Below are 26,945 nucleotides of genomic sequence, written 5' to 3' on the forward strand. Positions count from 1 at the left end.
TGGCTTTTTTGTATTTTCAGTAGAGACAGGGTTTCACCGTGTTAGCCAGGATGGTCTCGATCTCCTGACCTCGTGATCCGCCCGTCTCGGCCTCCCAAAGTGCTGGGATTACAGGCTTGAGCCACCGTGCCCGGCCGGTGCTGTGTTTTATGGGCATAGATACTAATGTCTTGTATGTCAAGGTAGGATTGACTTCTTTATCATTATAAAACCTTCCATCCCTTGTAATTTTCCTTGATCTAAAACGTGTTTTGGGCCGGGCATGGTGGCTCAGGCCTATAATCCCAGCACTTGGGAGGCCAAGATGGGTGGATCACTTAACCCAGGAGTTCAAGACCAGCTGAGCAACATGGTGAGACCCTGTCTCTACAAAAAATAAAGACAAAAATTAGCCAGGCATGGTGGCACACGCCTGTAGTCCCAGTGAGGTGGGAGGATTGCTTGAGCTCAGGAGGCACAGGTTGCAGTGAGCTGTAATCACACCACTGCACCCCAGCCTGGGTGCCAGAGACTCTGTCTCAAAAAAACCTAATTTATCTGAATTTAATATAGCTGTTCCATACTTTTGATTAGGGCTAGAACGGCATATATTTCTCCATACCTTTCTATTTAATGTATATGTGTCTTTTTGTTTAAAATGCTTATCTTTCACACATTGCTGGGCCTTCTTTTTTATTCTACTCTGCCAGTGCCTGTCTTTTTTACTGGTGTATATAGATAATACACATTCAGGCTCGGCGCAGTGGCTCACGCCTGTAATCCCAGCACTTTGGAAGGCCGAGGCGGGCAGATCACGAGGTCAGGAGATCGAGACCATCCTGGCTAACACAGTGAAACTCCATCTCTACTAAAAATACAAAAAAAAAAAAAAAAATTAGCTGGGCGTGGTGGCGGGTGCCTGTAGTCCCTGCTACTCGGGAGGCTGAAGCAGGAGAATGGCGTGAAGCTGGGAGGCGGAGCTTGCAGTGAGCTGAGATCACGCCACTGCACTCCAGCCTGGGCAGAGTGAGACTCCATCTCAAAAAAAAAAAATTCAAAGTGGTAATAGACATAATTAGATTAATATGTTCATATGTATTGTTTGTTGTACCTGTGGTTTTTTCTACTGGCTCTATTTTTCTGCCTTCTTTTGAGCATTCTATATTCCATTTGCTTGCTTCTATTAGTATAGTAAATTTACATTGTTTCTTAAATTGTATTAGTGAATTCCATAGTTTGCAGTTTACATTTTGCAACTAATGGACTTTCGTTTTCAAGTAACACTATACGGGTTTCTGGGGTAGTACCAATATGTTAGTGTTCTGAATTCTTCTTTCCAATCCCATATAACATCACTGTCAAGCATCTGACCTGTTAGAAGCTATAACCACCCAATACATTGTTGATATTCATTTGAACAAACATTTATCTATGAGGGAGAAGAAAAGAAAGTCATTTTTATGCCTTCATTTAATTGTTTTCTAACAAGTTTTGTTTTGTTTTTGAAACATCTGATTTCCCAACCTGTATCAGTTTCTTTTGCTCTGAAGAACTTTAACATGACTGGCAAGGCAGGTATACTAGTAACACATTCTCTCAATTTCTTTCCTTTTTTTTTTCCCCACAGACTGGTAATTTTTTTTTTTTTTTTTTTTTTTTTGATAGAGTTTCACTCTTGTTGCCCGGGCTGGAGTGCAGTGGCGCAATCTCGGTTCACTGCAACCTCCACCTCCTGGGTTCAAGCAATTCTTCTGCCTCAGCCTCCCGAGTAGCTGGGATTAGAGGCATGTGCCACCACGCCCGGCTAATTTTGTATTTTTAGTAGAGACAGGTTTCTCCATGTTGGTCAGGCTGGTCTCGAACTCCCGACCTCAGGTGATCCACCGCCCGGGGCCTCCCAAAGTGCTGGGATTACAGGCGTGAGCCACCCTGCCAGGCCCAGACTGGATAATTTTAATTGTTGCATTTTCAGTTGCTGATTCTTTGTTATGTTAGCAAGCAATGAATTGGCTTACTTCCAGATGTACACAAGCCAATATATTGCATGGCACCAGCTTTTGAAGAAAGAAAAGCTTTACTTACAAGTTTGACTGGCAAGAAGAAAGGAAGAAATGCTCAAATCTGTCTCCCTGAACTGGGGGCTTTGCCAAGTTTTATAAGCGTAGGGTAGTAAGACATGAACTCACTGGATCTTGCAGTGATCTGATGCCAGGTTGATGTGACTCGATTAGATCCTGCCATGGGATGATACCAGGATGATACCAGGGCCCAACCTGATTAGATCCTGGATTCTGCCATGTGTTATCTTTTTTTTTTTTTTTTTTTTTGAGACAGAATCTCACTCTGTAGCCCAAGCTGGAGTGCAGTGGCACGATCTCACTCACTGCAACCCTCACCTCTGGGGCTCAAGCAATTCTCCCGCCTCAGCCTCCCAAGTAGCTGGGACTACAGGCATGCGCCACCACACCCGGTTGTTTTGTATCTTTTGTAGAGACAGGGTTTCACCATGTTGCTCTGAGTGGTCTTGAACTCCTGAGCTCAGGCAGTCCACCCACTTCAGCCTCCCAAAGTGCTGGGATTACAGGTGTGAGCTAACGCGCCCAGCCTGGTATCTCCTTTTACTTTAATCTCCACACCTCAGTCTGAGTATACAGGTTCCACCCATGGTTACACATTTGGTTCATCTGGACATGCTCAGATTATGTGACCTTCAGTGTTGGGTCCATGGCAAATGAAAACTCAACTTCATTATATAGAAGTTGTACCACATAATCTGTCGTAGTTACAAATGCCTCCTTTTATGTCCATTCCTAAATCTTGAAAGAAAAGGAGTGATGACTGCTCTACTTTCTGCTGATTAGAGTCATAGACCTTAGAGGAATGAAAGTATTTAGTGCTTTGCTCTGGGAGTTCCCTGGTATCAGCCGGGCACGGTGGCTCAAGCTGTAATCCCAGCACTTTGGGAGGCTGAGGCGGGTGGATCATGAGGTCAGGAGATTGAGACCATCCTGGCCAACATGGTGAAACCCCATCTCTACTAAAGGACAAAAAATTAGCCGGGCATGGTGGCGCACACCTGTAATTCCAGCTACTTGGGAGGTGGAGGTTGTAGTAAGCCAAGAGCGTGCCACTGCACTCTGTTATCAAGATCACATTTTAGAAGGAATAATTTCTACATACTTCTGGGGAAAAGGCATAAGGAGCTTGTAACCAAAATATTTGTTCCAGAGAACAAGGGAAAGCTTAGGATTGGAAATGTAACCCAGGAAGTCTAGACAGGAAGGCTCAGAAATTTGGCTGGTTTTAAGATCTTATATGTTCCCAATTGAGCCTGACTAGAAGATTTACCCAGATGCAGAAGCAAGTGTTACACAGACACAACCTTGTGAAGTAGGGAGATAGTCCCAATGTGGTTGTCTAGGGCTATGTGGGCAAGAGAACCTAAGGACTTCTCTTGTGTCCTGATGGCTTCGGTGATGAAGTGGGCAACTCTACTAATGATACAAGAAAGATTTCTGGGCCAGGCACAGTGGCTCACACCTGTAATCCCAGCACTTTGGGAGGCCGAGGTGGGTGGATCACGAGGTCAGGAGATCGAGACCATCCTGGCTAACACAGTGAAACTCCGTCTCTACTAAAAATACAAAAAATTAACCGGGCGTGGTGGCGGGCGCCTGTAGTCCCAGCTACTCGGGAGGCTGAGGCAGGAGACTGGTGTGAACCTGGGAGGCGGAGCTTGCAGTGAGCCAAGATCGCACCACTGCACTCCAGCCTGGGCAACAGAGCTAGACTCCGTCTCAAAAAAAAAAAAAAAAAAAAAGGTTTGAACAGAAATGAAGGTTTTTCCACATTTCCTACAATCATGGAGTTTCTTTCCAGTGTGAGGGATTTCACGTGTTTGAAAGGAGTGGCAAAAGCTGAAGGTTTTCACACACTGCTTATGTGGCTTCTGGCTTCTGTGTTCCTGATACTCATATGATTTGTGTCCAGTGTCAGCTCTGATGCAGCAATTAAGAGATGAATGATCCATGTTGCCTTCTCCACACACACTGCTTTCACATGGTCATCTTCACTATACCATGTGGAATAAGGCTTAAGATTTCTTCACATTGACCATCTTCTTTACCTTCACAGACTCTCTACCATATGACTGCTGTGAGAAATCAGAAGCACAATACAAAGGGTTGGTTTATAAATGATTTTATGTTCATTAGTAGGTATTTGATTTACATATTTTACATTACGATGGAAAGTGTAGGTTTTCTGGCCTGTCTGAACGGTGTAAATATCAATGGACCGAATACTCTGCAAGAGGGCTGCATTACACTTATTATCAAAAGAAATTGACTGTGAACATCAATGTTAACACTGGTTCCAAGGCAACTATTTTGAAAACACTGGATATTTATGTCTTGTGGAAGTATTTTTTTTTTGGAAAAAAATTTTTTTTTGGAGACAGGGTCTCACTCTGTCACCCAGGCTGAAGTGCAGTGGAATGTTCACGATTCATCACCCCCTTGACCTCCTGAGTTCAAGCCATCCTCACTAATAGCTGGGACCTCAGGCGCATGCCACCATGCCTGGCTAACTTTTATGTTTTTGTACAGATGGGGTTTTACCATGTTGCCCAGGCTGGTCTTGAACTCCTGGGCTCAAGCAGTCTGCCTCCCTTGACCTCCCAAAGTGCTGGGATGACAGGTGTGAGCCACCATGCCCAGCCTGGAAAAATTTTTCTAAAAATGAATGAATTTGAAGACTGCTTCATTTTCTTTGCTTGCTTTTAAAATTATTTTGTCATTCTAACAATATCTTTTTTTTTCTTTTTTGAGACAGAGTCTCGCTCTGTTACTCAGGCTGGAGTACAGTGGCGCGATCTTGGCTCACTGCAACCTATGCCTCTGGGTTCAAGCCATTCTCCTGCCTCAGCCTCCTGAGCAGCTGGGACTACAGGCACCCGCCACCACGCCTAGCTAATTTTTTGTATTTTTAGTAGAGACAGGGTTTCACCATGTTAACCAGGATGGTCTCGATCACCTGACCTCGTGATCCACCTGCCTCAGCCTCCCAAAGTGCTGGGATTACAGGCGTGAGCCACCACACCTGGTCCATTCTAACAATATCTTAAGGGACATAGCTCTAGGTTGTAAGTGCAGTTTACCTTATATTTCTTCTGGAATTCTTGTACTGATCTTCAGTGATCTGGTCTTTACATTTTAGGAATAAAATTTAGACCCATAAAAGTCATAAGTTATTACAAAATTACAGAAAAATTATTAGATTCTATGTTCATGGGACACTGTGGCCATGGCTGATTTATTCACCAAAGTTCAGTTGAACCTTGGCCAACATGGGTTTGAACTGCACAGTCCACTCATGCACGTTTTCATCAGCTCTTGCCATCCCTAAGAGCAAGATCAAGCCCTCCTTTTGCTCAGGTTACTCAATGTGAAGACAAGGAAGAACATCTTGATAATCCACTTTTACTTACTAAAGTCAATATATCTTCTAATTTTTTTGATAACCTTTTCCAAAGAAAAACTTACTTTATTGTAAGAATACAGTACATATAATATACCAAACAGGCTTGGCATGGTAGCTCATGCCTGTAATCCCTGCACTTTGGGATGCTAGGGAGGGGGAAAGCTTGAGGCCAAGAGTTCCAGACCCTCCACCTTACAAAAAAATTGTACAAAAAGTAGCTGGGGATGGTGGCACTCGCCTGTAGACCTAGCAAGTCTATGTCTGAGAGACACTGTCTTAAACATATATATACACACACACTGTCTCAAAAAAAAAAAAGTCTCAGTCTGTCACCTAGGCTGGAGTGCAGTGGTGTGATCTTGGCTCACTGCAACCTCCCCCTCCCAGGTTCAAGTGATTCTCATGTCTCAGCCTCCCAAGTAGCTGGGATTACAGGTGCCTACCACCACACCCAGCTAATTTTTGTATTTTTAATAGAGATGGGGGGTTCATGATGTTGGCCAGGCTCGTCTCGAACTCCTGACCTCAAGTGATTCACCTGCCTCGGCCTTCCAAAGTGCTGGGATTACAGGCGTGAGCCACTGCGCCCAGCCACACACATTTATTTTTATTTTTATTTTTTTCATACAGGGACTCACTCTGTTGCCCAGGCTAAAGTGTAGTGGTGCAATCATGGTTTACCACAAGCACAACCTTCCTGATTCAAGCAAACCTTCTGCCTCAGCCTTCTGAATAGCTAGGAACACAGGTGTGCCACCATGCCTGGCTAATTTTTTAATTTTTTATACAGACAGGATTATTACTTCATTGCTATAGCTGGTCTCAAAATCTTGAACTCAAGCAATCCTCCTGCCTCAGCCTCCCAAAGTACTGGCATTACAGGTGTGAGCCCCCACACCTGGCCATGTATATGTATATAGATATATACCAAACATAAAATATGTGTTATTAGACTTTGTTATCAATAAAGCTCTGGTCTACAGTAGTCTATTAGTAGTTAACTTTTTAGGGACTCTAAATTCACAGGCATCTGATTGACTATGTGGACGATCAGAGTCTGTAGCCCCCACCTTGTTCAAGGGTCTACTGTATTGCCTACCATGTTCCAAATCATTGAGCAGTGGAGATGACCAGGAAACACTTGTTCTGTAATTGACTAAGTGAAGAAATGATGTCATCCTTACCTACAGACATCAGGTTCCTGAAGGTTTCCCGCATCACATCTCTGTAGAGATTCTTCTGGGAAGGTCCCAGCAAAGCCCACTCCTCCTGGGTGAAGTTCACAGCCACATCCTCAAAGGTCACTGAGTCCTGAAACATCCCACATGTGCAGAGGAGGAAGGTTCAGACTGACAGCGCTAGGAATCTACACTCACTTTAGAGGAAGTTCACACAATGCTACAGACTCCAAACATTTATTCAATGACTTGGTCAGCCTCTTCTGTCTACACTCACTTTCTCCATCACAGCAATTCTGATACTAGAACTGAATATATTCAGTAAAGTAACAGCCAACAGGGACATGCCTCTCACTGATGATTTCAGAGACTGAGATATGCTCCCTGGATCACCTCTAGTGTGTCTCTGTATAGTGGGTCAGTACAACCTCTCATGAGAGAGTCCCAAACATAACTGCATATTCATACATATTTATTTAGAAAGCTGAACTTTTGATGGTATCTAGGGGCTAGATTTAGGAAGACCTGCACCAACATAACTAACACATGGGGTTGTGTGTTCCTTAACTACTTATGCAAACAATATGGTATTTGCCTAATTCCCATTTTCCCTCATTTTGATATTTTCAGCTGAGGCAGTGTACCTAATCAGCCCTTGCTAGGTGTGAATAATTTCCCCTTCCAAAGCTCATAACAAAATTTGATCCCCAATGTGTCAGTACTGAAAGCAGGGCCTTTAAGAGGTCATGAGGACTGTGCCTCATGAATGGATTAATCCACTGATGAACTGAAGAGGTAATGAATTAATGGGTTATCCTACAAATAAGACTTGTGGCCTTGTAAGAAGAGAAACAGACCAGAGTTAGCACAATCAGCCCCCTTGCCTAGTGATCTCCCCTGCCTCAGATAGTAAAGAGCAAGAAGCTTTTACCAGATGTACCCCATTTGCCCTTGGATTTCCAAACTTTGAGAATTGTACAAAATAGATATTTTTTTACATATTAACCCAAATTCAGGGGTGTTTTTTGTTTGTTTTGAAACAGTCTTGCTGTGTTGCACAGGCTGGAATGCAGTGGGGCAATCTTGGCTCACTGCAGCCTCAACCTCCCAGTTCAAGTAATTCTCATGCCTCAGCCTCCCAATGAGCTGGGATTACAGGCATGCACCACCATGCCAGCTTTGTTTTTGTATTTCAGTAGAGATGGGGTTCTACCATGTTGGCTGGGCTGTTCACAAACTCCTGGCCTCAAACGATCCACCTGCCTCAGCCTCCCAAAGTGTTGGGATTACAGGCATGAGCCACCATGCCCAGCCAGATTTCAGGTATTCTATTACAACTAACAGAAAACAGAGCCATGAAAAAATACTCTGGGCACAGAGTCTGTAATGAGTGACCCTGGCAGATAACATTTCACGTGTTTCATCACTACACATTATTTGGGGGACAGAGCCCAACCTGTGTGATTACAATAAAGGAGAACATCTGTACAAGAAGTCCTGAAGGGAGTGCTAAATATGGAAAGAAAAGACCATTACCAGCTACCACAAAAGCACACTTAAGTTCACGGACCAGTGACACTATAAAACCACCACACAAACAAGTCTGCATAATAACCAGCTAACAACATGACAGGATCGAGTCTACACATATAAATAAATACTAACCTTGACTGTAAGCAGCCTAAATGCCCCAATTAAAAGGCACAGTGGCAACTTGGATAAAGAAGCAAGATCCAATGGTATGCTGTCTTCAAGAGACCCATCTCACACACAGTGACACCCTTAGGCTCGAAGTAAAGGGATGGAGAAAAATCTACCCTGCAAACAGAAAACAGAAAAAAGCAAAAGGACATGGTTTGGATTTGAATCTCCACCCAAATCTCATGTCAAATTCTAATTCCCAATATTGGAGGTGGGGCCTGGTCGGAGGTGACTGGATGGTGGTACTTCATGAATGGTTTAGCACAATCTCTGTGGGACTGTTCTTGTGATAGTAAGGTCTTGTGAGAACAGGTCATTTAAAAGTCTGTGGCACCTTGCCCTGCTCTCTCTTGTTCCTTCTCTGGCCATGTGAAGTGCTGCTCCCCCTTTGCCTTCCACCCTGATTGTCAGTTTCCTGAGGCCTCCCCAGAAGCTGAGCAGATGCCATCCTTCCTGTACCATGCTTCCTATACAGTCTGCAGAATCATAGGCCAATTCAACCTCTTTTCTTTATAAATTATCATCCGGTCTCAGGTGTTTCTTTATCACACTGCAAGAATGGAGTAATACAAGAAAATTGGTACTGAGAAGTGGGGCATTGCTATCAAGATATCTGAAAATGTGGAACTGGCTTTGGAACTTCTTAACAGGCAGAGGTTGGAAGAGTGTGGAGGGCTCAGAAGACAACAGGAAGATAAGGGAGTTTGGGACATTCTAGAGGCTTGCTGAATGGTTGTGACCAAAATACTGATAGTGATATAGACAATAAAGTTCACGCTGAGGAAGTCTCAGATGGAAAGGACAATACTTATTAGTATTTACGGGGAATTGAAGCAGAGGTCATTTTTGTTTTTCCTTAGCAAAGAGCTTGGCTGCACTGTGCCTCTGCCCTGGGGATCTGTGGAACTTTTTTTTTTTTGCGACTGAGTGGTGACTCTGTCACCCAGGCTGGAGTGCAGTGGCACAATCTCGGCTCACTGCAGCCTCCGCCTCCTGGGTTCCAGCACTTCTGCCTCAGCCTCCTGGGTAGCTGGGATTACAGCCATGTGCCACCACGCCTAGCTAAGTTTTGAACTTTTAGTAGAGACAGGGTTTTAACCATGTTGGCCAGGCTAGTCGCAAACTTCTGACCTCAGGTGATCCGCCCACCTCAGCCTCCCAAAGTGTTAGGTTACAGGTGTGAGCCACTGTGCCCAGTCAGGATCTGTGGAACTTTTGAACTTAAGAATGATAACTTAGGGTATCTAGTGGAAGAAATTTCAAAGCAGCAAAGCATTCAAGATATGACCTGGCTGCTTCTAACAGCCTATGCTCAAAGAAATGCCACAAAACTGGAACTTCTATTTAAAGGGGAAGCAGAGTAAAAAGTTTAGAAAATTTGCAGCCTGGCCATGTGGTAGAAAAGAAACCACATTTTCAGGGAAGGAATCAGGCAGGCTGTATAAATTTGCATAAGCAAGAAGGAGCCAAGTGTTAACAGCTAAGACACTGGGGAAAAAGCCTTTAAGGTATTTCAGAGACCTTCCTGGAAGCCCCTCCCATAACAGGCCCAGAAGCCTAGCAGGGAGGAATGGTTTGTGAGCCAGACCCAGGGCCCCACTGCCCTGCACGGCTTCATGACACCACTACCCTAAATCCCAGCTGCTCCAGATCCAGCCTTGGCTCAAAGGCCCCCAGATACAGCTTGGGCCACTGTATCAGAGGGTGCAAGCCATAAGCCTTGGCGGCTTCCATGTGGTGTTAAGCCTGCAGGTGTGCAGAATGCAAAGGTTGAGGCTTGGGTGCCTCCACCTAGATTTCAGAGGATGTATGGAAAAGCCTGGATGTCCAGGCAGAAGCCTGCTGCAGGGGCAGAGTCCTCATGGAGAACCTGTACCAGGGCAGTATGGGGGAGAAGCGTGGGGTTGGAGCCCCCAGAGTCCCTGCTGGGGTAGTACCTAGTGGAACTTTGAGAAGAGGACCATCTTCCAGACCCCAGAATGGTAGATCTACCAACAGTTGGGACCCTGCACCTGGAAAAGCCACAGGCACTCAATGCCAGCCCATGATAGCAGCTATGGGGCTAAACCCTGCAAAGCCACAGGGGCAAAGGAAGAATTTTCTTATGTAAGAAAGTAAGTACGAAGAAGAGAACTGACAAATTCAACATAATTAAAATTAAGAAGAGTTGGCAGAGCACAGCAGCTCACACCTATAATCCCAGCACTTTGGGAGGCCAAGGTAGGCGGATCACAAGGTCAAGAGATCGAGACCTTCCTGGCCAACATGGTGAAACCCCGTCTCTACTAAAACTACAAAAATTAGCTGGGCATGGTGGTGTGCGCCTGTAGTCCCAGCTACTCAGGAGGCTGAGGCAGAAGAATCACTTGAACCCATGAGGCGGAGGTTGCATGAGCTGAGATCACACCACTGCACTCCAGCCTGGTGACAGAGAGATCCATCTCAAAAAATTAATAAGAGTCCCTGTATAATGGAGTAAAAAGATAAACCTGGCTGGGCACTGTGACTCACGCCTGTAATCCCAGCACTTTGGGAGGCCAAGGCGGGTGGATCACCTGAGGTCAAGGAGTTTGAGACCAGCCTAACCAACATGCTAAAACCCTGTCTCTACTAAAAAGTACAAAAATTAGCTGGGCATGGTGGCGGGCGCCTGTAATCCCGGCTACTCAGGAGGCTGAGGCAGGAGAATCGCTTGAACCCAGGAGGCGGCAGTTGCCATGAGCTGAGATCACGCCATTGGACTCCAGCCTGGGCAACAAGAGCAAAACTCCATCTCAAAAAAAAAAATTAACATAAAATAAAAAGGATTAGTGTGCAGAGTATGCTAAAATAAAGCAATAAATATACAAATGAATCAAACACGAAGAAATGACTAAAAATTATTTCCCAGAAGATGAAACGCTACATAGAACAAATGCTCAACACTAATACTAATCAGTCAAAAGATATAAAATCCCAAGAAGATAAATACTTACAAGATATTAACACACATGCATGAGTGGCCAGACTGTTGTTCCACACACATTATTAGCATTTCCTAGTAAATTTGTAAATTTGTAAATTCCTAGTAAATTTGATCTAGAATTATAATTATCTGTTATAACAGTCCCCTCCTTTAGACCTACTTAATTTTCTTACATAAGAAAATTCTTCCTACTGTGAAGTCATAAAACCATTTGCCTTCTGAAAATGTTTTACTTTTGTCTTTCTCAAGTGTTATATGTGTTCTAGTTTGATCTTTCAGTGTCTTGCTGGAGACTAGCTATAAAATGTAGCCCTGGGCTAGACATGGTGGCTCACACCTGTAATCCCAGCACTTTGGGAGGCCGAGGCAGGTGGATCAGGAGTTCAAGACCAGCCTGGCCAACATGGTGAAACCCCGTGTCTACAAAAAAAAAAAAAATACAAAAATTAGATGGGCATGGTGGCACATGCCTATAATCCCAGCTACTCGGGAGGCTGAGGCAGGAGAATCACTTGAGCATGGGAGGCAGAGATTGCGGTGAGACAAGATTGTGCCACTGCACTCCAGTCTGGGCAACAGAGTGAGACCGTCTCAAAAAAAAAAAAAAATTGTAGCCCTGCCCTGGTGGGGATTTAGTGGATTTGGCTGTAGATGTTTATGTTGTACATTTTATGGGATATTTCATTATGCCAAGATGTCAGAAAAATGGGAAAAATAAACATGATCATCACTGACTTTTTCTACAAAAAAAAAAAAAAAAAGTATGGGCCAGGTGCAGTGGCTCACGCCTGTAATCCCAGCACTTTGGGAGGCCGCGACAGGCAGATCACCTGAGGTCAGGAGATCGAGACCATCCTGGCTAACACGGTCAAACCACGTCTCTACTAAAAAATACAAAAAATTAGCCGGGCATGGTGGCGGGCGCCTGTAGTCCCAGCTACTCAGGAGGCTGAGGCAGGAGAATGGCCTGAACCTGGGAGGCAGAGCTTTCAGTGAGCCGACATTGCGCCACCGCACTCCAGCCTGGGCAACAGAGCAAGACTCCGTCTCAAAAAAAAAAGAAGAAAAAAAGCATGAAGCATTACCACTTAGGGACAAAAACAAGAGTGATATTATAAGATTTTTTAAAAATATGATCATCACTGACTCTCTGCAATGAAATAAATGAAAAACAATCAAACTCGAGAGAACTCAAGTCCTATAAGCAGTGGAGCACGTGAGCAAATCGGGTGATCCACAGCCTCAGACACCATGTGAGACAGACGGAGGCACATCCCCCGCCACATACACACAAACCCTTTTCCGCACAATATTAATGGTGATAGTAAGTAACTGAAAACTCAAAGGAGGTAAACAGTGCTTCCGGAAAAATACTTGGTAAACCTATAAAGAATCACAAACACCCACTCAGAATCAGTTGAAAATTCTGACCTGGGCTGTCTTTTTCCCCAAGGCCACTTCAGACAACAAATATGTGCCTTTTACTAAACACCAACCAATTCTCCAACAACTGGGTGTCCAATAATTCAACTCTGATACCACCCAGTGTGAGTAGAGATCCCCAAGTTAAGAGCTTGTCCCACAACCCAGCTCCAACTACAAATGCCATCTGCAAGCCCCGGGAACCAACCTTGTAGCCAACTGTGTATAAATCCAACAACTTCATCCTCAGTAATTTTTTTTTTTTTTTGAGATGTAGTCTCACTATGTTGCCCAGGCTGGAGTGCAGTGGTGTGATCTCGGCTCACTGCAACCTCCACCTTCTAGGTTCAAGTGATTCTCCTGCCTCAGCCTCCCCAGTAGCTGGGGTTACAGGCATGCACCACCATGCCTGGCTAATTTTTGTACTTTCAGTAGAGATGGGGTTTCACCATATTGGCCGGGCTGGTCTCGAACTCCCGACCTCAAGTGATCCACCCGCCTTGGCCTCCCAAAGTGCTGGGATTACAGGAGTGAGCCACTGTGCCCGGCCAGGATCCATAATTTTCTAGAACTACTTGTAGAACTCAGCAAAACAACTTAGTTAAGGTTTTCAATTTGCTATATAAGATGGCAGCCAAGTATAGTAACTTAAACACCTGTAATCCCAACATGTTGGGAGATGAAGGCAGGAGGATCACTCGAGGCCAGGGGTTCGAGACCAGCCTGGGCAACATAGAGAGCCCCTATTGCTACGAAAAAATAAAATAAAATAAAATTTGCAGCTACATGAGCCCAGGAGTTTGGGGCTGCAGTAAGCTATGACCGCACCACTGCACTCCAGCCTGGGTGACAGAGCAAGACCCTGTCTCAGGGGAAAAAAAAAAACAAAAAAAAAACAAAAAAACCCACAAGAACAGCCAGGTGGAGGAGAGGTATACAGCAAGAAAAGGGGAGAGATGGGTAATGCTTCCCCTGCTGGGTCACCACTCACCCAACATATCAGCGTGTTCACCAGCCTGGAAGCTGTCCCAATGTTGTCAGAAAAAAATTTTTTTTTGAGAGAGTTTTGCTCTTGCTGCCCAGGCTAGAGTGCAATGGTGCAATCTCGGCTCACTGCAACCTCCACCTCATGGGTTCAAGCAATTCTCCTGCCTCAGCCTCCCAAGTAGCTGGGATTACAGGCATGCGCTACCACACCCAGCTAAGTTTGTATTTTTGGTAGAGACGGGGTTTCTCCATGTTGGTCAAGCTGGTCTCGAACTTCCAACCTCAGGTGATCCGCCCGCCTCGGCCTCCCAAAGTGCTGGGATTATAGGTGTGAGCCACCGTGCCCGGCCAAAAAATTTTTATATAACTCAATCTCCAAACTCTATCTTTTTCCTGAGGTCCAAAGATGACATTTAAAGTCCCAACGTTCTCGTCATGTGGTGTTCTTTCTGGTCACCAGTGTCCACCCTCAAGTTATCTCGTGGCCCCACTCTGAGTACCTCATCAGCATCAGTTAAGGTGTGGTCTGAAAGGAGCTTGTTTGGAATAACAAGACACGCTTCTATCACTCAGGAAAATCCAACAATTTTAAGACCTCTATGCCAGGAACTAGGAACAAAGAAGACATATTTTTTATCAGAGACCCTAATAACTATCATATTCATAAACCCTTTCTCTATCAGGCAGGATGAAAGGAGTCTTTCCCTAGGTTAGCCCTGACAGACTTTCTCAATTTATGCAATGTATGCTCTGATTCCACCAACTCAATGAATGCGAACCAAACTGCTAATAATGTTGAATTATATCTAAGTTCTACAGTCCTGGTGAATAGCTCTAATTGAAGAAATCACCTCAACCCCCCACCACCTAAGTCTTTGTGTTAAGCTGCCAAATGCAGAGAAGCAACCTTCCTATTACTTCGAATATGTCCCCTCTCCCCTCCTCTCTTTTTAACCTATAAAAAGGCCAAATAAAGACTCTCCAAATTCTCATTCTTTGCCTCATAAATGACCTGCTGAACTGTTCTGCCTTCATTAATAACTCAGAACGGGCCGGGCACGGTGGCTCATGCCTGTAATCTCAGCACTTTAGGAGGCCAATGCAAGCAGATCACTTGAGGTCAGGAGTTCAAGACCAGCCTGGCCAAAATGGTGAAACCCCGTCTCTACTAAAAATATAAAAATTAGCCAGGCATGTGGTACACGTGCCTGTAATCCCAGCTACTCGGGAGGCTGAGGCATGAGAATCACTTGAAGCCGGGAGGCAGAGGTTGCAGTGAGTGGAGATCATGCCACTGCACTCCAGCCTGGGCAACAGAGCGAGACTCCGTCTTAAAAAAACAAACAAAAAAACCAGACTGATTTCAGGGTAAAAGCCTCTGATGTAGGATCTGATTTTTCATCTTCCATCCTGCCCTCCCGTCCCACCTTCTTTGTAATCTTGTTTGCTCCTCCCTTTGAAACACAAACCCTCTTCTCCCTAACCTTACAGACGCTTGCAGATCTGATGCTTGGAGCTATCCCCCTTTTGCAGTACTCCTTTAGAATGAAGTCACTTCTTAGTTAAATCTAGATTTTACTCAAGAATGTCTAGCAACACCCCCACAACAATAACAAATACAACTTCAGACAGGGCATCACCCCAACCCCTCTGCCTGTGGATCCCCAGCTTTCCAGGGCTCTGTAGCTTCTCTCAGTATAAAGGGGTCAAGCTGGGACACCTCCAGGGGAGGCTCCCTAGAAGAACCAACTCAATGACATGACTTGCAATTACCTCCCTTTGCAGGGTCCAGATTGGCCTTAACAGAGCCACCGGCCCCAGGTCTCTGCTCCCCGGTCAAGGCTACCTACTTCTCTTTATAAGCTTTCCATGGATATTTAAAGGAAAATACCCATATGTGATGAATCCAGCAGAATCACTCAAATTCAATGTTTATAGGAGGGAGGGAAACTAAGCCATATTTTATAGCTCAGCAGGAAAAGCATCCTCCTCTGGCAACAAATGTCATTTCATTACTATATTATGATACATATATATTGGTTTTCATCCATTTTTCCTGGCTTATAATTCTCACAGCCCTGTTATACTGCTGTGGCACTTTAGGCTTCAGAGGCAGGACTCAGAAGACAGACTCTCTCTCACTGACCTTCTCCTGCTGTCCTTCACCTGCCCAAGGAAGGAGTCTAATCTTCCCAGCTTTTCTGATTGTGGTCATCAGACACTCATTTCAGAAGGGGTCCTGTCCCATACCCTGGAGGAAGGAATGCTACATAGAGAAGCCAAAAAAATCTGAACAGACAGGGCTTGGTGGATTTCTCCATTCGGTCTATCAGCATTAGATTCTACCTTTTTTGTCCAGCCAATTTCTACATAGTTATGAATCATGCCTATCCAAGGAGGTCTCAAAATAAGGCCCCAGAGGACAGGATTCGGAAAGCTCCTGGACAGCTCAACACGTGCAGGCTTATAGGAAGGTAAACAAGAACTTAACCATCAGCTGTGAGGGTGGCACATCCCAACCCCAGAGACAGAAGCTCCTGTGCTCAAGACCCTTCTAGACCTCACCCTATGTGTCTCTTCACCTGGATGTTTATTTGTATCCTTTAAACTATCCTTGGCTGGGCACAGTGGCTCACACCTGTAATCCCAGCATTTTGGGGGGCCAAGGCGGGTGGATCACTTGAGGTCAGGAGCTCGTGACCAACCTGGCCAACATGGTGAAACCCCGTCTCTACTAAAAATACAAAAATTAGCCAGGTGTGGTGGTGTGCACCTATAATCCCCGCTACTCGGGAGGCCGAGGCAGGAGAATAGCTCGAACCTGGGCAGTGGAGGTTGCAGCAAGCTGAGATTGCACCACTGCACTCCAGCATGGGCCACAGAGTGCAAGACTCTGTCTCAAAAAAAGAAAAAAGAAAGAAACCTGAGAGTTAGGTATGGTGGCTCACACCTGTAATCCCAGCACTTTGGGAGACCAAGATGGGAAGATCACTGGGCAACATAGTGAGACTCCCAACTCTACGAGAAATAAATAAATAAATAAATGAAATGAAAGATGACTGTGAAGATGAGTAAGTGTTTCCATGAGTTCTGCAAGCCACAATAGCAAGTTAAACCCAGCGATAGCACAGGAACTCCAACTTGAAATCTGTGGGTTATAATTGGCCCAGACTTACCACTGATACCTGAACGGTAGGGAGTGGCGGGCAGGGAGGGAGGGATGTGGGGACTGAGCCATCAATCTGTGGGCTCTGAAACTATCTCAAGGGTAGATAATGTCAAAACTGAATTGGGGCCAGGCGTGGTGGCTCACGTCTGTAATCCCAGCACTTTGGGAGGCCGAGGTGGGCGGACCACGAGGTCAGGAGTTCGAGACCATCCTGGCTAACATGGTGAAACCCCGTCTCTACTAAAAATACAAAAAATTAGCCGGGCGTGGCGGCGTGCGCCTGTAGTCCCAGCTGCTCGGGAGGTTGAGGCAGGAGAATGGCGTAAACCCGGGAGGCGGAGCTTGCAGTGAGCAGAGATCATGCCACTGCACTCCCGCCTGGGAGACAGAGCAAGACTCCGTCTCAAAAAAAAAAAAACAAAACTGAATTGGAAGAGACCCAGTTGCTGTCCACCGCAGGATACACTGCTTGCCTTTTGGTAGGGAGAAAACTCACACTTGTGGTCACAAAAGTCTTCTGTGTTGATGGTTGTTATTGAAAGAACAGAAAAACCCTTTGGAGTTCTGAGTGTGTTCTTTTGACACAGAATTACTGTTTCCATAATAATCATTTAGTACACAAAAAATCATAATTGAGTACTTTAGGTGTTGCTAAATGCTGTCCCACAGGATTTAGCATTCATCTGCCAAGTTCACGTAACAGGAAACACACTTATCCACAGTCACAAATTCTTCAACCCACAAAGGAGAAGAACTGAGGTTATGGAACATCTTTGTAATTCACCAGTATAATCCACCACACTTTCTTCTGAAGGCAACTCATTTTTTCTGTAACCAAAATGGAAGAGAGGTTTTTTCCCTATTTCTTTTCCCTGGTAGTATTTTCGTGCTAAGGCCTAGAATTCCATTTGAAATCACCCAATAGAAAAAGGAGCTGAGAAACTTACTACACAGGCTCTGGGAAGAAAAATAAGAATTTTTATAAGGGAATATAAGACTTTTTTTTCCCTGAAACCTACCTTCTTCTGGCATGTTTTGAAATACTTTATCTTCTCCATCAATCTCTAATGATACAGTGCATTTTACAGTTATTAAAAAATTGAAGCTGATGGCCAGGCGCGGTGGCGCACGCCTGTAATCCCAGCACTTTGGGAGGCCAAGGAGGGCAGATCACTGAGGTCGGGAGTTCGAGACCAGCCTGACCAACATGGTGAAACCCATCTCTACTAAACATACAAAATTAGCCAGGTGTGGTGGCAGGCACCTGTCATCCCAGCTACCTGGGGGACTGAGGCAGGCGAATCGCTTGAACCCAGGAGGCAGAGGTTGCGGTGAGCCGAGATCGCACCATTGCACTCCAGCCTGGGCAACAACAGCAAAACTCCATCTCAAAAAAACAAAACAAACAAACAAACTGAAGCTGAAATGAGTAAACCAATTTTTTCAAGGTGCTAAACCCAGGGAGGGGCAGTGCTGACCTGGAACACTCAAGTGTCTGACTCAAGTGTCAGGTCACATCATCCTATCACCTGGGACATCCCCCCACCTCCACGCTGCTCCCTGAAGTGCTCAGTGGCCACCCTCCCAGAAGACACTAAACTGTGCTTTTCAGGTTCTTGCAACACCTCAATGAGGGTGGTTTTCTCCTTTCACTAGACAGAGAATCCAGAGGACAGAAATCTTTTTTTTTTTTTTTTTTGATACGGACTCTTACCCTGTCACCCAGGCTGGAGTGCAGTGGCACGATCTCGGCTCACTGCAACCTCCACCTCCCGGGTTCTAGCAATTCTCCTGCCTCAGCCTCACGAGTAGCTGAGATTACAAGGGTATATACCACCACGCCCAGCTAATTTTTGAATTTTTAGTAGAGTCGGGGTTTCACCATGTTGGCCAGGCTTGTCTCGAACTCCTGACCTCAGGTGATCCGCCCACCTCGGCCTCCCAAAGTGCTAGGATTATAGGACAGAAGTAATTTGTTTGATCTCCATACCAGAATATGATTGGCTGACTAGCCATGTGTCCCCAAGGAATGGCAGGGGAAGAAAAGGCGTGTCCCAAGGGATTAGTGTTCTGCAATAATGATATAGGAGACTGCTCCCACCCTAGGGCATCCAGCTGCTCCCTGGGGAGGCCTCACCCCCACACCGCAGGCTCTTTGGGAGGAGTGACCTAGGGGATGATATCCACTAGACTTCCCCAAGAGACTTGGCAGCTGTGGGCATCTTGGGCCAGCCCCAGGTAGTCCTGAAATACAGGATCAGGAAAAGGCAGAGGGTGGGCTGAGGTCACACCACTGTAAAGTTTCCAAAGAGGAATCTCAACCCAAGACATTCTGGGAAGGTGTCTGTGTCTAGGGCAGATAAAAAGAGACACAAAGATTGTTCACGGTGGAGTGTCAGGAGGTTTTTCTCTCAAATGTTCACAAACACAAAGCAAATTTTTTTTTTTTTTTTTTTTTTTTTTGAGACGGGAATCTCGCTCTGTTGCCCAGGCTGGAGTGCAGTGGCTTGATCTCGGCTCACTGGCGTGAACCCGGGAGGCGGAGCTTGCATTCTCCTGCCTCAGCCTCCCCAGTAACTGGGACTACAGGCCGCCACGCCAGGCTAAATTTTTGTATTTTTAGTAGAGATGGGGTTTCACCGTGTTAGCCGGGATAGTCTCAATCTCCTGACCTTACGGTCCGCCCGCCTCGGCCACCCAAAGTGCTGGGATTACAGGCGTGATCCACCGTGCCCGAAGCAAATATTTTTAAAAGAGCTGTATCTGCCCTCTAAAACATGACAATTAAAATACTGCCTGTGTTTGAAACATAGCCTGGAGGACGAAGAAGGGATATTGTTGTGAACTGAATAAAGGAAACCCGTGTTATGAAATGCGGAGAGGGATCAGGAAATCCCAAATTTGCTGCCAGCCTTAGAAGGCAGCCTAGGGACCACAGGCGCGGATTTGAGACCCTGCTTTGCGTATATTTGGGAAACTCAGATAAAATTCAAAGCCCCAGGTGAGAAAGGGGGAACTGGGGACCCCACAGCCTACCGCTCCTCTCACACGAACCCATACTCGAGGCAGGATTCCCCCCATGACCCTCCCGTGGCCCCCGTACAATCTGGGGAGACGCGGGGTAGCGGGCACGGAGCTGACCAGAGAGGGCGCTGGGGCCGGGGCCGGGGCCGGGGCCGCAGACCATTGTGCAGGGACCGGACCGGACGGGACGGCCCGGGGTCCCGGCTGCCGTCGCAGCCCCATCCTGCGGCCTGAGAGGAACCAGGGCCGAGGTGCGCCAGGGGGACATGGGTCCCAGATCCCGGAGTCACCCACGAAGAGGCCCAGGTCCCGCCACAGCCTATTCCTGCCGGTTCCAACCAGTCTCATCCTAGTCTCGGGACCCTCAGCCCCGCACACTAACCATTTCCTGGCTTCCAGGTGTCCCAGGGTCCTCCCTACGGCTCCTGCTGCCAGTACGGGTCCCAGTGTTACAGAGGATGCTACAGACACGTCTGTGGGTGTCTGTTAGCTACAGAGTAGGAGCCGCGTTTAGAGGGGCGAAGACGTCGCGCACCCACCTCCCGGCAGCGCCTGATCCACAGTTCTCAGGACCCTACCCCGTGGCCATGATTGGATAGGGCTGCAGGTCCTGCCCCCTGGAGACTGAATAACAGAAGAGGCGATCTCTCTGCTGAGTGCAGGCGGATGAACACAGCCCTTGGCAGGCGGCTTCCTCCCAGTGCAGTGACCCGACCCCTCCTGGGGAGAAATTTGCTCTTAAGCAGAATTTCCTGATTGATTGTACTCAATGGCCCTGAGTGGAGCCGGATGAAAAGGTTCCAGACACAGCCCTTGGCAGACGGGCTTCCTCCCAGTGCAGTGACCCGACCCCTCCTAGGGAGAAATTTGCTCTTAAGCAGAATTTCCTGATTGATTGTACTCAGTGGCCCTTCCTGATTCTTTCTGCTGGACGGGCAATCATAAGTGTGTGCTAGGAATCCCAGACTCACCGTCCAGTGGCGCCACCTCCTGGCCTCAGAGCAGGAGGAGGGGTGTCTGATGTCCTCCGGGGATCAGGAATTTGGCATGAGGCTGCTGGCGACATGGCCAAGCCCTTCTCCCACCTGATCTCAATCTGCTTTTTCTTTTTCTTTCTTTTTTTTTTTTTTTTTTTTTTTTTGAGACAGAGTCTTGCTCTGTCACCCAGGCTGGAGTGCAGTGGCTCACTGCAAGCTCCGCCCCCCGGGTTCACGACATTCTCCAGCCTCAGCCTCCCGAGTAGCTGGGACTATAGGCGTCCGCCTAATCTTTTGTATTTGTAGTAAAGACGGGGTTTCACCTTGTTAGCCAGGATGGTCTCAATCTCCTGACCTCGTGATCTGCGTGCCTCGACCTCCCAAAGTGCTGGGATTACAGGCGTGAGCCACCGCATCCGGCCCAATCTGCTTATTTTCAAGAAAATAAAAACACATCGACAACAGGATAAAACTGTTAAATTCATGGAAAAGCTGGACTTATATGGCAGCAATGTTCTATAAAGGAATCAATAGAGAGGAAAAGCAAAACCACGAGATAGCTCAGAGAAGCAGTTTTTCAGACGCAGTTCAGCAGGAAAACCCCAATTCAGGAGGTTAAACATATTCCCAACCATGGGTGCCAGACGGTCGAAACGGGTCCCCAGAAGCTGAGTGCGGTGGCTCACGCCTGTAATCCCAGCACTTTGGGAGGCCGATGCAGATGGATCACCTGAGGTCCGGAGTCCGAGACCAGCCTGGCCAATATGGTGAAACCCCGTCTCTACTAAAAATACAAAAATTAGCCCGGCAAGGTGGCTCATTCAACTTGCCCTCCTGTCCCCTCTGCAGAGTGTGGATATGCTCCCTCCATTAAGACTTTAAGTGTTAATAAATTAAAGTTTCCAATCAAAAGCCAAGAAACTAGACATTGATTTTGAAAACATAAGGAATTCCTCATATTTTTATGAGAAACAAAGCTATCAGTCATACAGAACACAAATAGTACAATGCAGACATAATGCCTTCGTTATCAGTAATTACATTAAATGGAAATGGAATAAACTTGCCAAACAAAAAGACAGAGGTAGGGAGAATGAATTTTTAAAATATGATCAAATTGTATCCTGTCTACAGCACATTCATTGTAGATCTCAATACCCAAGTCAGTTGAAAGAGAATGAAAGAAAAGGATATTCCATGCAAATAGTAAGCTAAAGAGAGCAGGGGTGGCTATACAAGTGTCATACAAAATAGACTAAGTCAAAAACTGTTAAAAAGACACAAAGAAGAACACTTTATAAAAGGCTCAAATCATACAGAATATATAAGTTATAAATATAATTGCACTAAGTAACAGAGTCCCAAAACAGATGAAGCAAACATTTTAAAAATTGAAAAGGAAGGCCAGGTACAGTGGCTCACGCCTGTAATCCCAGCACTTTGGGAGGTCGAGGCAGGCGGATCACCTGAGGTCGGGAGTTCCAGACCAGCCTGGCCAACATGGTGAAACCCTGTCTCTACTAAAAATACAAAAATTAGCTGGGTGTGGTGGTGCATGCCTGTAATCCCAGCTACTCGGGAGGCTGAGGCATGAGAATCACTTGAACCCAGGAGGCAGAGGTTGCAGTGAGCCAAGATCACGCCACTACACTCCAGCCTGGTGACAGAGCAAGACTCTGTCTAAAAAAAAAGAAAGAAAAGGAAATGTCAGTTCTACAATAAGAGTTTGAGACTTCCTACTCCAATTTCAAAAACGAATAGAACCAGACATAAGATCCATAAGAAAATAAAGAACTTGAACAACACAATGAAACAACTACTCTACATAATAACAGCAGAATACACATTCTGCTGAAGTGCACACAGAACATGCTCCAGCACAGACCATAATTAAGACACAAATCTTCATACGATTTAAAAACCTGAAATCATAAAAGGTATCTTTTTCCTAACACACTAAAATAAAACTAGAAGTCAATATTCGAAGGCAAATTCACAAATATGCAGAAAGTAAACAATTCACTCTTCAACAACCAATGGGTCAAATAAGAAATCACAAGAGAAAATAGAAAATACCTGGAGACCAATGAAAACAAACACACCGAAATTTTGAGATGCAGCAATGGCAGTGCCAAGAGAAAATTTTATAGTGAGAATGCCTTCACTGAAAATGAATAAAGATCTCCAATAAATAATCTAACTGTATAACTTACAGGACTAGAAAAAGAAGAGTAAGCTTATTTTTTTTTAAAGATAGTGGAAAAGCTGGGTACGGTGGTATATGCCTATAGACCCAGCTACCCAGAAGGCTGAAGCAGGAAGATCACTTGAGCCCAAGAGTTCCAGGCTGTAGTGCGCCATGACTGCATCTGTGAATAGCCACTGCACGTTAGCCTGGGCAACACAGCAAGACTTCATATCTCTTTTTTTTTTAAAGGGTAGTACAGAGGTAAGTAATAAAGATTAGAGCAGAGATAAATCAAATAGAGAACAGAAAAACAACAGAGAATCCAAAAACTTAGTGTTTGGAAAAGATAAAATTGAAAAAGAGGGAACATTTTCTATTCATTTCATTCATGTGGCCAGCCTCACTTTGATATGAAAGTGCCAAAGATGGGCCAGGCGTGGTGGCTCATGCCTGTAATCCCAGCACTTTGGGAGGCTGAGGCAGGTGGATCACAGGGTCGGGAGTCCGAGACCAGCCTGACCAACACAGTGAAACCCCATCTGTACTAAAACTACAGAAATTAGCAGGGTGTAGTGGCACGCTCCTGTAGTCCCAGCTACTCGGGAGGCTGCGGCAGGAGAGCTGCTTGAACTTGGGAGGCTGGAGGTTGCTGTGAGCCAAGATCACGCCATAGCACTCCAGCTTGGGCGACAGAGCAATACTGTCTCAAAAAAAAAAAAAAAAAAAAAAAAAAAACAAAGAAAAAAAAGGAAAGCAGTGCCAAAGACATTGTAAGAAGCTACAGACCAATATCCGTTATGAATATTGAAGCATAAATCATTAACAACATACCAGCAAACTGAATTCAGCAGGATTATGAAAAGGATTGTAAATGGAAGCTGTGTTCCTGCAAGGCAAAGATGTTTCAACATGTAGCAATGTAGTAATGCACCATTTATGAAACCAAGAAAAAAAGCATTTATCATCTCAATTGGTGCAAAAAGATAATTTGACAAAATTGAATACTTTCTTGATTTTAAATAAAATACACTCAATAAACCAGGAATGTAAGGAAACTTCCCTAAGAGGATAAAGGCATATATGAAAACCCTACAGGTAACCTGGTCAATGGTGAAAAACTGAAAGCTTTACCCCTAATATCATGAAAAAGACAAGAATTCCCACTTTTACCACTTCTATTCAATATAGTATTGGGAGTTGCAAGGGAAATAAATTAAGAAAAGCCAAAGACATCCAATTTGGAAAGGAAGTATAAAATTATTTGTATTTACATATTATATGATCCTATATAGAGAAAACCCTCAAGACCCCACAGGGCAAAAATACTAGAACACAAAAATAAATTCAGCAACGTCACAGAATTCAAAATCAACACACAAGCATCAGTTGCATTTCTATGAATTAACAATGAACAATCTGAAAAAGAGCTAACAATAAAAATTTAAAAGGTATCAAAAGCAGTAAAATACTTAAAATAAATTTCAGAGGCCAATAACCTGTACACTGAAAACAACAAAATGTTGCTGAAACAAATTTGAAAGGACATAAATGGAAAGACATCACATGTTTATGAATTCCAAGACTTACTATTGTCAAGATGAGAATACTAACCAAATCAATCTGCAGAGTCAAGGCAGTCCCTCTCAAAATCCAAACAGCCTTTTATATAGAAATACAAAGATCCATTCTAAAATTCATTTGAAATGTCTAGGGACATGTAATATCCAAACAACCTTGAAAAAGAACAAAGTTGGAGGACTCATACTTCCTGATTACAAAAATTCCTAGAAAACTACAGTAATCAAGAGACCATGAGGCCAGGTGCAGTGATTCACGCCCGTAATCCCAACACTCTGGGAGGCCAGAGTGACAGGATTGCTCAAGGCAAGGAATTCAAGACCAGCCTGGGCAATATAGCAAGTCCCCATCTCCACATAATTTTTTCTTCTAATTAGCTAGACACAATGGTGCATGCCTGTAGTCCTAGCTACTTGGAAGTCTGAGGCAGGAAGAATGCTTGTGCCTAGGAATTCAAGGTTACAATGAGAAAAAAAAAAAAAAAAGGCATATGGTACTGGCATAAGTACACACAGGCTAATGGAACAGAATAGAAAGTCTAGAAATAAGAAAGAAGTGCTCACATATATGATCAAATGATTTTTGACACCAGTGCCAAGGTAATTTGATAGAAAGAGGACAATCTTTCAAACACTCGTGTTGGAAAAACTGGGTGTCTACCTGCAAAAGAATAAAGGTGGACCATCACTTTACATCTTTTACAAATATTAAATTCAATCCAGACCTAAACTTAAAAGCTAAAAGTATAAAAGACTTAGAAAACAATTGTCAGGCATGGTGGCTCATGCCTGTAATCCCGGCACTTTGGGAGGCCGAGGCGGGCGGATCACAAGGTCAGGAGATCAATACCATCCTGGCTAACACAGTGAAACCCCGTCTTTACTAAAAATACAAAAAAATTTAGCCAGGTGTGGTGGTGGGTGCCTGTAGTCCCAGCTACTTGGGAGGCTGAGACAGAAGAATGGCATGAACCTGGGAGGCGGAGCTTGCAGTGAGCCGAGATCGCGCCACTGCACTCCAACTTGGGTGGCAGAGCGAGACTCTGTCTCAAAAAAAAAAAAAAAAAAAAAAAAAAAAAAAAAGACTTAGAAAAAAATATTGGGGGAAATTTCATGATACTGGATTTCTCAGATATGTGCTTTGGTTGCCTGAAGCACCAGCAACCGAAATACATAAACTGGACTATATCAAAATTGAAAACTTCTGTGCACCAAAGGATGCTCTCAACAGAATAAAAACACAACCTACAGAATGAGAGAACATATGTTCCTATCACGTATCTCGTAAGCGATTAGTACCCAGAATATATGAACTCCTACAGTTCCACAACAAAACAAAATCAGGCTGGGCATGGTGGCTCACACCTGTAATCCCAACACTTTGGGAGGCTGAGGCAGGAGGATCACCTAAGGTCAGGAGTTCGAGACCAGCCTGACCATCATGGAGAAACCCCGTGTCTACTAAAAATACAAAAATTAGCTGGGTGTGGTGGTGGCCACCTGTAATCCCAGCTACCTGGGAGGCTGAGGCAGGAGAATTGCTTGAACCTGGGAGGGAAAGGTTGCAATGAGCCAAGATCATACCACTGAATTCTAGCCAAGCAACAAGAGTGAAACTGTCTAAAAAAAAAAAAAAAAAAAAAAAAAAAAAATATATATATATATATATATATATATATATATATATATATATCAAATGACCCAATTCAAAATGAGCAAAGGAAATGAAAACAAATTTGTTCAAAGACAAATAGGTCAATGACCAGTAGGCACATGAAAAGATGCTCATTATCACTGATCATCAAGGGAATGCAAATAAAACCCACAATGAAATCCCACTTCACACTCATTAAAGTGGCTATTAGGTTTTGGTTTTTGTTTTTGTTTTAAGGGTGTGGCCAGGCACGGTGGCTCATGCCTGTAGTCCTAACACTACAGGAGGCTGAGGCAGGAGGATATAGTGGGACCCCATCTCTTAAGAAAAGAAAAAAGAATATAACAAGTATGGATGAGGATGTGGAGAAATGGGAACCCCTATCGTGTGGTGCTGAGGAGAATGTGAAACATTGCAGCCACTGTGTAAAACGCTATGGCTAGGCCAGGCGCGGTAGCTCACACCTGTAATCCCAGCACTTTGGGAGGCCAAGGCAGGCGGATCACCTGAGGTCAGGAGTTTGAGACCAGCCTGGTTGACATGGCGAAACCCCGTTTCTACTAAAAACACACAAACACAAAAATCAGCCAAGTGTGATGGCGGGCGCCTGTAATCCCAGCTACTTGGGAAGATGAGGCAGGAG

At 45.0% G+C, this 26,945-nt stretch overlaps 1 protein-coding gene and 1 long non-coding RNA gene across 5 annotated transcripts in view; one reads left to right on the forward strand and one right to left on the reverse strand.

Moving 5' to 3' along the window:
- ECSIT (ECSIT signaling integrator) overlaps positions 1 to 26,945 on the forward strand; it is a 385,922-nt gene that overhangs the window by 202,557 nt on the left and 156,420 nt on the right. The window lies entirely within an intron of this gene.
- The window catches only part of LOC126942909 (uncharacterized), a 44,069-nt gene that overhangs the window by 2,816 nt on the left and 14,308 nt on the right, over positions 1 to 26,945 (reverse strand). For 2 of the 3 annotated variants that reach the window (XR_007721631.1, XR_007721632.1), the window contains exons 2-3: positions 8,304 to 8,456; positions 6,645 to 6,771 (exon numbers count right to left, since the gene is read on the reverse strand). This is a non-coding gene — a long non-coding RNA (uncharacterized LOC126942909). Of the gene's footprint in view, positions 1 to 6,644; positions 6,772 to 8,303; positions 8,879 to 26,945 lie in introns of those variants that run through there. The other variant, XR_007721630.1, reaches the window with a different exon arrangement.

This window comes from Macaca thibetana, chromosome 19 (assembly GCF_024542745.1).
Source record: "Macaca thibetana thibetana isolate TM-01 chromosome 19, ASM2454274v1, whole genome shotgun sequence".
Classification (NCBI taxonomy): Eukaryota; Metazoa; Chordata; class Mammalia; order Primates; family Cercopithecidae; genus Macaca; species Macaca thibetana.